At 36.5% G+C, this 11,284-nt stretch overlaps 1 long non-coding RNA gene across 1 annotated transcript in view; it reads left to right on the top strand.

Annotated features, from left to right (window-relative positions):
* Positions 1-3,536: 3,536 nt before the first annotated feature.
* The window catches only part of LOC135226453 (uncharacterized), a 78,880-nt gene continuing 71,132 nt past the window's right edge, over positions 3,537-11,284 (top strand). The window contains exons 1-2 of the long non-coding RNA XR_010317229.1: positions 3,537-3,752; positions 3,916-4,155. This is a non-coding gene — a long non-coding RNA (uncharacterized LOC135226453). The remainder of the gene's footprint in view (positions 3,753-3,915; positions 4,156-11,284) is intronic.

The following is an 11,284-nucleotide window of genomic DNA, read 5'->3' as shown; positions in this document are numbered from 1 at the left end:
GAGAGAGAGGAGAGATACTCAAAATTGCACAAGCCTTCTTCCAATTTTACATCATTCAGATCTTTGAAATTGCTACATCAACATAGGACTGGATTTACCTTCAGGCAGCATCCTTCCACTTGCATAGTTTCCTTTAGGGTCCACATGTTTATTGATATTTCTGTATTTTCATCATAAAATATGGTAGTTGCCTTCTATTTCCTCCAGACTACCTTATCATTATCTTGCAGATCAGGACTACATAAGGTTTCCTGTACTGCAACTGCATCTCAGGTACTTTATTTTTTTCCTTTGGCTCAACCTCTCATCTCTCCATCGCACCACTTATTGATTTCATTCTTTCTCATCTTCCTATTCCCCACAAACTCCTATTGATTCTGTAATTCCATGTTTGAATTCTGCATATTCCCACTTCAATATCTTCAACTCCTGCTCAGGTTTATACTACTGTTTCTTATACGCTAATCTCACTGCCTTCTTATGAAACTAACTTGTCTTAAGTGCAATTATAAACATGTTTTTGTTCCATGTTCTCATATTAGAACTTCTATTTTCATTCCAATCTAATGACTAAACATTTCTCAAGCCACATGCTTTATTTTAATGTTTCATCTACTCTACACTAACCCAATATAATTTTTCCCCACCATTTACTAATTTTTTCCAAGAATGCTTGGCAATACACTTACGTATTTGGAAACCATGTATTTCCAGCAATCAATTCCTTAAACAAAAGCATTTTGGCACAACTTCATTATCTGAGTTACTCCTGGAACTTCATGCCTACCAGCTATGCAGCCTTTTCTCCATTATACTTAAATTTTGAGGTAGCAAACTCAGCCAAGAATAGAGCCACTCTTCCAGAAACTCACTTTCATTATTTTCTCATCCTGGAGCATCTACATTTAATACCACTATGGATTATTCTCCTGGCGCACTCATATTACTAACAGTCTTCAGACTTTTACATTCTTCCTGAAACAACAAACACCAACCCTTACATAGCATTTCTCAGCTGTCCCAGACACATGTTCTCTTTATCTTCCCCATTTCTAACGACTGTGCACATTCAATTGGGTTTCAGTAGGTTCTGTAACATCCACCCTCCTTACTTTACAAACGTGTATAATAAACTTGTGATATCACCATAGTTAAACTAGCACATTGAAAAACAGTTTTACTGTTAGTTATAACAGAGGCAACACTTATCCAAAACAAATATATAATTCCTCAGCCACCTACACAGCAGCCTTGTCAACTGCACCTTCAATCAACTTACATACACTGCACCCTTTATTGTCTACAGCATATTTTGTGTGTATTCTCCTACGTGCTGAATATTGAGGCTTCTTTTTCTATCAGCTTTATCTGTTATATCTGTTGTTTACCTATTAAGGACAGCTGTAATACACAGATTCTTCATGCTTTATTATTTTTCCCTTTTTGTAGATGGTTAACCATATTTTCACCTAAGCTGTTTTCTCCACTAATCATTTCAACCCTTCTAACCTCACAGAAAATTATTTCAAGCTTTCACCATTTTATTTTATTAAAAACAATATTCTTAAACAAGTTTTTGTGCAGCAACCTCCCCCATCCCACATTCAAATATTAAATTGCTGGTAGCCAGTAGATCTAAAATGTTAACTCTCACTCACATTTTTTAACGCTGCTTAATTACTGGCCACAAATTACGTTCTTGCTTCTCAGCCCAACTCCATCATAACAGATGCTCCAAGGACAACATCTTACACAAGTTTATTTTGTAAACATCACTAACCTTATTTTTCATTGGTGTTGCAGTTACTAAACACGGCAAATTTTAAAAGTAATTTATGATTTTCCGAACATACAAACCTGAAGTTCTTTGCATAGGATTTTGTTTGCTGATGCAAGGCTGTAACTTCCAGACAAGGTCATTAATTATCAAAAGGTAGGGGGAAGCCAGTTCACCTGTTGGTATACACTCCACTTTGCCTTCCGACCAAGGTGGCATAATGAGAACTGGCTGAGGTGGGCTGTTAATGTAAAGAACTTCAGGTTTGTTTGTTTTAAAAAATATCAATAATTTTTTAAATTTGCCATTTGTTTCTACACAAATAAAAAGCTTTATTCTGTACATAAGAGACTAAATTTTTGGGTGGGAGAAACTGGGTACTCTTTCAACAAACTGTTTGATCTATCCACCTGAAAAAAATCTTGGTCTGGAGAAGCAGAGAAGTTATCCTGCACCTCTAGCTTGTTGGACATATGGGATGTTGCAACAGTTAGACTTCTGGCCCTAAAGGTCTGTGCTTTCACAATCTGGTGAAGGCTGAAAGAACCAGCTTGTCGGCGGCAATAAAAAATGCTGTTAAAACCAAAGGGTTTGTTTCATTGCTTCTTTCAATACATCTGAAAATATGTAGATTCATTGGGTGAACTTGTGTGAGGAGGTTCTCAATGACCAGCCACCAAGCAATGTCCGCTCTGATCCTCACAACTGGGGGGGGGGGGGGGGGGTCACCTAGTGCTGCTTCAGTTGCCACTGCAGTGAGAGAGGTTGTATCACCCATAAGGGATGATGATCCAAGGATTACAGGTGGCTTAGAATTACCTGTCAAAGCTAAGGTGGTTGTTTCTGTCCAGACAAGGACTGAGCTGCACCATCCCAAACCTTGGTGATATGAGAGTTTGAGGGACGAACTTTTGCAACTGCCATGTTAATACACATTTCAGGGAGTTTTGCCAAATGTTTGGGGCGAGAACCAATTTATCAGAGTTTACAAAAAATAGCTACACCATCACACATACAGTTGTGTGATGGGCAGATTATGTCATGCAGAATAAAATTTCATAAAAATCAGAATATAAATATATACTACATGGTTACCAGAGGTAAAAAATGCAACTGTTCCACATCCCCACATGCTAAAATAATTTTGGAATGCTGATAGGGTACTAGATTACAATGAAGTGAAATACTGTAAACAGGTCAATACTGTATATATATACAACCATTCCACATCCTTACTTGATTGTTATCTTTTTCAGGAAGCTGATAGCACTAGGTTGCTTTTAAACATTCAGTTCTTTTTTTGTAGGTGCATGGTGCAAGGGCCAGTGTTGTTCATCATTTTTGGGATGAATTATGATAGTTTCAGCCTGTTTAGCCTACCAGTTGACACCAATCCTCTTGTCCATGTACCTGTATTTGAATGTTTTATTTGTTCATTTGAGGATGGGGTTGAGACCCTTGTACTGGGGAAGGGTGTCAGAGGCGCTGTGGGAGTCTTTTCTTGGGAATATGAACTGGCGTGTCTGCAGGTTCTTTGGGACGTACTGCATCTTTGTACGTATATTTGTATGTTTGCTGATATACGTTGTATTTTCCAACAATTCTGTGAAGTCTTGATAGATATTTTTGTTAGTTGGTGGTGCTGGCAGAGAAGAATTCTCTGGATACAGATGGTTTTGCTGAACATTATTTCCAAAAGCAGGGTGCTGATTCCTTCTTTGAACACTGTATGTAACCTATGAACACGGACAGCAACTCTGATGTAGAGAGTGTTACTGTCATTAGCATATCCAGTTATATCTGAGTTTTGAAACAATACTAAAATACATTCTACCAAGGTGGACGAGTTACTTCCCGCTCTACTGGGTAGAAGTAAACAATCACAACAACTGCTGCCTCAGATTCAAGCACATGACTTGCTTGTCATGGATTTCTTCATGTTGTATGTCTAATGGATTAAGTCCCCAAAATTGTGGTAAGATACGTTAATTTGCTTATGATATGTATTTTTGTACCTTTTTGACATTATGTTTTAATTTGTACCTTTGATATAGCCAATGGCATCCTACCAGTTTTGTAGGACATGTGGCAATAGCTTCGAAGGCATTAGCCTAAAAGTGTTTTTCTTTTGTTTTCAGTTATACTCAATTAACGGCTCATGGTTTATATAATAAAGTACCTACAAAAAGGACCATGGAAAGTTATTGATAACCAATTTGAGAATCAACACTGAACGGGGCTAAAATCAACATATACCTACAGAGCCACGTACTGTCCACAACAAGGACAGAGAGGTTGATGCCCTTCGATGAAGATCTGGCTTAAGGCAGAGTAGTTGGCTTCACCTCGGGGATGGAGAGGGGCATATCTCAACAAAGGTTAGATATTTGATTAAACTTGTGATTTGATGTGAAGCAACTTTAACCGGTTAGATACTCTCTCTATAGTTTCCATCAGAGAAGATACTAGTTCATTTCTTGGTACACATTATTTAAGGCTACCTTAGTGCATGTGGCTAACAGACAAGAGTGGGCCAAAGGGGATCTTGTCTGCCTTGACCAAAAGAGCATGTAGATTGGGATACCACTTGGCATGAGACCAGCAAAGAGTTACCATGGTCATCCAAGACCAAGATTGACAAACACCTAGTTTATCACTTGGAAAATCAAGAATGACAGGGGGAAAGGCAAAGATATTCATGCCCCAGAGGCTGCTGGAAGGCATTTTCCAAGCAGCTCAGGGACAAGAATGGAAGTGCAGAACACTAGGAACTTCCAGCAACCATGTGTCGTGTCAAACAGGTAGATCAATAGAGTCCACCAGAGCTTAGAAAGGCCTAATCCACCCAAGAAAGTAGAACCAATATGACCAGAATTTACCTGGCTATCAGTTTGAAGGCATGGTAAAACACTCATGCATCTTCTTTGTCAACTGACAAACATTAAGGGAAATCTCACCACCCTTTAACAAAACACACCAACACTATGGAATGAGTAATCAAACCATCCCATAATGATTACAGGGGGGAGAGTAGTGTCAGTATCCCAAGATATGCAGAGGAATTGAATTGAATTGAATATAGAATTTAGGTGAGAGGCCAAGCACTGGGACCTATGAGGTCACTGACAGTAAAAGGTCTGAAAGGTGTAACAGGAGGAAAACCTCGCAGTTGCACTATGAATTAATTGTTAGAAAAGGGTGGAAAGTTAGAGGGAAGAAAAAGAATATGAAAGGAAAATTATGCAGAGGAAGCTTGCCCTGTCCATAAACCTGAGGTGTGCAGACCATTCAGGTGTGTGCCCTTCGATGCCTTTGGTGTGTCCAAGAACAAAAGCATCTCCGGAGGGGCTAGTTCAAGGCAACTTCCCCCCTTTGAACTCCCACAAAAAGGTTCCTGTCATCCAGCCACTAGCAAAGATTCTCCCTTACTTCTCTTCTCAAGGGCATGAGCTGGGAGGAGGGATGGCCTGAGGCTGACCAGGGATGCTTCAGTTGCCACTGAAGCAAATCCATGTGGAAGGACCCATGCAATGCAGCTTTTCTAAAGATGGCAGGTAACTGAGGACTACCATGCCAAAGCCAAGCTGGTTGCTTCTGTTGCAACAGGAACTGTGCTGAAACCTCACTGTACTGGCTGAGGCAAGATTCTGACAGAAAGATTCTCACTGTTGCTTTATCTATCAGCATACCTACATATTTTGCCTCCTGCTTAGTATGAGGTCTGACATGATCCCCATGTTACAACAAAATGCAAGGAGACTGTCTCTGTTCCAGAGCAACTGCACCTCCAACAACACCAGAATTAGCCAGTTATTCAGGTAACACAGCAAGAGTTTACCTTGTAAATGGACCCAATTTGCCACCCAGGTAGATACACATGAACACCTGGGGGTCTCTCACTTATCCAAGGCACAGGGATTTGAACTAGTAGACTGTCTCAACACAAAGCACAAGACCTGATGGACATGTGGCTGGAAGACTGCACCCTTTTAATTCACTGAAAGCATGAAGTCTAAGAAGTTGGATAGATAAAGAGAATGGATTAAAAGTACTACAAAGCAGAAAGTAAAGTAGCTGTGACAGAAGGGACACTATAAGTGGTAACTGCTACAGAAACTGCCATTATGCAAGGCCCTCCCACCCAGGGACATAATTTGATCAATATTTTCCAGCAGTACCTTCATTATTTAACCAGACAACAAATTTAAGGTTCTTAATATAACAAACTTGTCCTCAGATTCTGCATGCATGAAATAAATGACCACAATTTATGAAAACTCAAATTTTACTTTCTGTAAACACAAACAAATAAGATTTAACAATAGTATTTTACTAGTCATTTTACCATACCTTATTTTCTATAGCCTAGAGCAGAGAGAATTCTTGCTACGATAAATTATACGTATACCCTTGGCATGCAGGAGGTTAGCACAGCACTTTAAAGACACAACCAAATGTATTTTCTTTCATTTATTCAAGGTCTAGAGGCTTTCTCATCTATATGCTTACAACCAAAGAACAAGGTTTTAAAATAGGATACAATTATGTGATCAACATACAGAACCAATACGAATCAAAACACGATTAACATTTTTATAACATTTCATAATGATATTTTATCAAACTAAGGAGCATCTAAGGCAATGGAATGGTACAATAGTTTACATTTCCCCCAACAATAATAGCACATTTGCCAATTGCAAAACTTTTTTTTTTCTTTACTTCACTAGTAATTTTTTGAGGAAAAAAAAAAAAAAAAGACAAAAATGTTGATATGCGCAGATATTTTAATAATTTTTACCACGCGGAGAATTTCACTAGTCATTATCTTTCTTATCACAGCTTAAACTACTCCAGCCAGGTCATTTAAAGACAACCAAGTAAACTGCCAACAAAATTTTCAAACCTAAACAAGTGTTGCATTACTGCACATATAAATAGTGTCTCATACATTTAATACAATTAAGATATACAAATAATTATATATATTTATATAGTACAGTAACATTACCCATAATAGTCCAAACCTCCAAAAGCATTTGCAATTAAACACTTCTATACTATAAAATTATCAAAATTCCACATGTATTACCTAAATCCATAACAACAAAACTAATTTTGGAAATTTAGTTTTAAAAGAATTTTGATATATTTAAGTAAACAAATCCTTGTTTCACATACATCTAATCTTCCAAGTGAAGGTTGAACGAGGTCATCTACTGATAAAATAAATTACTTGATAGTAATGAAATGCTCAGCAATGGGTGCTCTAAGTTCTAGGTCTGCTACTGAACCACAAGAACACCTTTTGTGTACACTAACTTCCTACACCACTGAGCACGACAATCTTCAGGTGATTGAGATTGATCACTGGCAATTTATCAGACAATAATCTATCTCATATCATTAACTTACTATGATCATCATCCCTTCATATATTATTTACAACTGTGCAAAGTAAGGATGTCCAACTAGTTACAGTATATATATTGTCCAAAAGCAATGCCATGAGGCTTCACTTTGTAAACCAATTCTGGATTCAAACTTTCAAACCAGTGTGGTAAAACATGTGTACAATAACAGTGTGTTATTATATCAGAATGTGCTGTAAATGAAAATAGAAGGATCTGGACACTAATAACCCATTAAGTTTTACAATCAACTTTGTACAAGTAGTAAATAATGTCACTAAATACCAAATAAGTCCGTGAATACGTCATTGTATAGTTTATCAGCTTACCTACAAAAGTTCAATGAAAAAAATGAATTAAAATGCCTTGGGTACTGTCTTGAGACTAATATAAATAATAAAGATGAAGATGATGAGGAAGAGGAAAACCAGTCAGTTGAAACAATTCAATATCTAGATATAAAAAATAATATATTACAATTAGTTACAGACAATGACTTGTGCAAGCATATCCACAACATGGAGCCGACAGCTGTTCTTTGCAGACAGCTCTTCCCAGTTACAAGATAGTGTTCTTGAAGACTACTGTAATTAAAATGGAACTCTAAAACACAGACAAAGCTAGGTCCAAATCCACAATGCAAATACTGCAGATCTAGGTAACACAAATGGAGCACAAAACCCTCCAAGTCCAATTAACTCAAGAAGTTACTTAGCATTAAAACTGAGAAAGAAGCCCCATTGATCCAACCTGATATCTAGATCTTACCAATTAAATATTGAACAAATATATATTCACCACCTTTGCTTATCTGAAGAAAATATAAAGTACAATAAACCTCACCATTGACATAACTTGTGCTAGCACAGGGTGTCCTTGAACATCATGCCAAACTGCAAAGAAATAAGCTAGAAAATCTCTAGCATTAGTCCTATCAAAATCACAAAAAATTCCTCTTTCCTAATGGGACACTAGCAAGTAAGAATGTTTATAGGGAAAACTATGAAGGGGCTAATCATACTGCTGGAAATCACATTTATTCATCCTTCCAGAAGAACATAATTCACGAAACCCTTAAAAGTGCAGACACATTAATTTATTATAAAAAACAAACTAGAGGTAATACATGTCAAAAGCATGTCAAAGACCTTCCAGTCACTCCACACATGCAACAGATTCTCAACAAAAAGATCTTAGAGGTGATATTTGGAAAAGTGAAGATCAATGTAAGATCAGGATGTTCCATGTGAAGATGTTTAACCCTCACAGTCTGGGCTAATATAAGCTAATGCATACACCATGACCGGGCTAAATTTAAGGATGGGCAATCTAAGAGAAAAACTAAAAAAACTCATCAATAGAATGAGGAAGTTATGTATATTCATATGGTATTAGAAAATTTTTTTTTTTAATTTCTGTACCTTCCACGGGAAGTTGTAAGTGAATATTTACAACAATCGTAAAAAATATGCTAATTTTACCAAGTTGTGTTCTTTCTAATATTTTTTAAAATTTTATTTTGTCAAATTGAAATTGCAGCTCAAATAATATCATAAAAGATAAGAAATAAAACTGGGAACAAATTCTTGTCATATTTATTGTAAAATATTTATGATGCATCCTTGGATGGGAATTTGCGACAACATTCCCCCTTACTACCTCGACGAAGTCTGAGGGCTTCTGAGCTCTCTCTCACATTCTTATAGGGTGATCTGAAGAGTTGCCAATAGTGATATAAGGAACTAGGAACATTTTTCCCGCAAAACTCTTTCAAACTGTATGGCGCCAATTCTGGATCGTATATCTACGATACCTGTCCACTGTCTCGAAGCTATATGTGATCGTATATTACAATCCCAGGACTCTGTGGGTTAATATATGCTAGTTCAAAAATATGTTTTTGTTTGAAAATTCACTTAAATGGCAAATGCCTAAACATAAAAAATCAAACTAAGTACATAAGCAATGGAAAAAGAAAAGAACTAAAGCACCACCACTCACAAATACTAAATGACAAACATGCAAAAAAGTACACAGGGACAAAAGCATACCAAAGTACATACCAAGGTAACCAACCCTACAGTCACAACCACACTGAAGAAATAAAGACTCTGTGGTCCTTCCACCACAGAGATTGGAAACTTTGGCAGCTGACTACCTATGGCACTGACAGCCAAACACGTAGTGCATTCTAGCAGTTAAGAACCATACTTCTGACTAGCAATTTAATTTTGACAGACTTTTTCATCCTTCAGTTGGAAGCTAAGCCATGCTTAGACCTTGGGTTTCGAATGGTATAAAAACACAGTGCTATGTTCAATTAGTGTCATACTATATACTTATGACCTCTCTTAACCTATACAACCAATTTCCATAGTCCATGCTTACTTAACTACTCATTACTTCCTAAAATATGCATCACAAGATCAAACCCTTATCTTTAAGTACTTATGTAAATCTCTAGTCATTTCATAACCCAAATTTCACAAATAATGGCTTATGCAATAATGTGTCTGTTAGCAGTAACAACTATAAACCTGTTTTTACATTTAAGTTAAGTATATCTAAAGTTTAACCTGACCACTGAGCAGATTGACAGCTCTCCTAGGGCTGGCCCGAAGGATTGTATTTTTATTTACGTGGCTAGGAACCAATTGATTACTTAGCGATGGGACCTACAGTTTATAGTGGGATCCGAACCACATTACGTATATCGAGAAATGAATTTTTATTCACCTGAAATAAATTCCTCTGGTTCCTCACTGGCAGCAGCGGGAAGCGAACTCGGGCTACCGTACTGATAGGAAAGTACGCAACCCACTCACTCACTGAGGAACTACGTTTTTGTTTAAACATTCATTAACCCTCTTACGCCGGAGCCCTAAAAATCAAAACGTCTCCCGTATGCCGGGCCTGGTTTGAAGTGAGCGCGGAAGTGGAAAAAATAATTTTTTCAAAAAATTACAGCGCGCGTACTTTTGAAGATTAAGAGTTCATTTTTGGCTCCTTTTTTTGTCATTGCCTGAAGTTTAGAATGCAACCATCAGAAATGAAAAATAATATCATTATCATATGTAAATAATGCGATATATGGTAGCAAAAAAAAAAAAATTCATACATAATTGTATTCAAATCACGCTGTGCAGAAAACGGTCAAAGCTAACCAGTTACTTTTTTTTTGCGTTGTATTGTACACTAAATTGCGATCATTTTGATATATAATACATTGTAAAACAATAAAAGCAACACCGGAAAAATATTATCACAAAATGATGTACGAATTCGTAACACGCGGACGCAAAAAAATATTTTTTTCAAAAATTCACCGTAAATCACAATATTGTTCTAGAGACTTCCAATTTTTTTCAAAATTAAGACAAATGATTGAATATTACGATACTGTAAGAGTTTTAGATTAGAATTGCAGATTTCGACCATTTTGGACGAGTTAAATTTGACCGAATGTCGAAATTTTAATATATATATTTTTTCATATGCACATATTTCGAAGATGGAAAAAGCTACAACCTTCAATTATTTTTTATTGTATTCTTCATGAATTTGCGCACATTTTGATATATGAAACTCTATAAAAAGGCTAATATGAAAAGGAGCAAATATTAGGATAATGCCATGTACGTATTTCGGAGACTTGCGGCCGCGAATCGGCGCGCGGAGTGAAGGTAAATATATTTTTCAAAAATTCACCATAAATCACAATATTGTTTTAGAGACTTCAAATTTGTTTCAAAATCAAAATGAAGAAAAATGACGGAATATTACTAGGCCGTAAGATTTTTAGCTTACAATTGCGTTTTTCAACTATTTCGGTAGAGTCAAATTTGACCGAACGTGGTTTTTTTTCTATTTATCGTGATTTATATGCAAATATTTCGAAAAAAGAGAAAAGCTACAACCTTCAATCATTTTTAGTTGTATTCTACATGAAATTGCGCACATTTTCATATATAAAACTTTATGTAACAGCTAATTTTAAATGGTGCAAACATTTCAACAATCGCACAAAAAAATTCTGATTTTTTCGGAAGAGTTACCGCGCGAACGTAATTTTTTTTTTTCATAAATTCACCATAAA

This window comes from Macrobrachium nipponense, chromosome 14 (genome assembly GCF_015104395.2).
Source record: "Macrobrachium nipponense isolate FS-2020 chromosome 14, ASM1510439v2, whole genome shotgun sequence".
Classification (NCBI taxonomy): domain Eukaryota; kingdom Metazoa; phylum Arthropoda; class Malacostraca; order Decapoda; family Palaemonidae; genus Macrobrachium; species Macrobrachium nipponense.
Note: the sequence above shows the minus strand (reverse complement) of the source record. Positions and strands in the feature narration are given on the sequence as shown.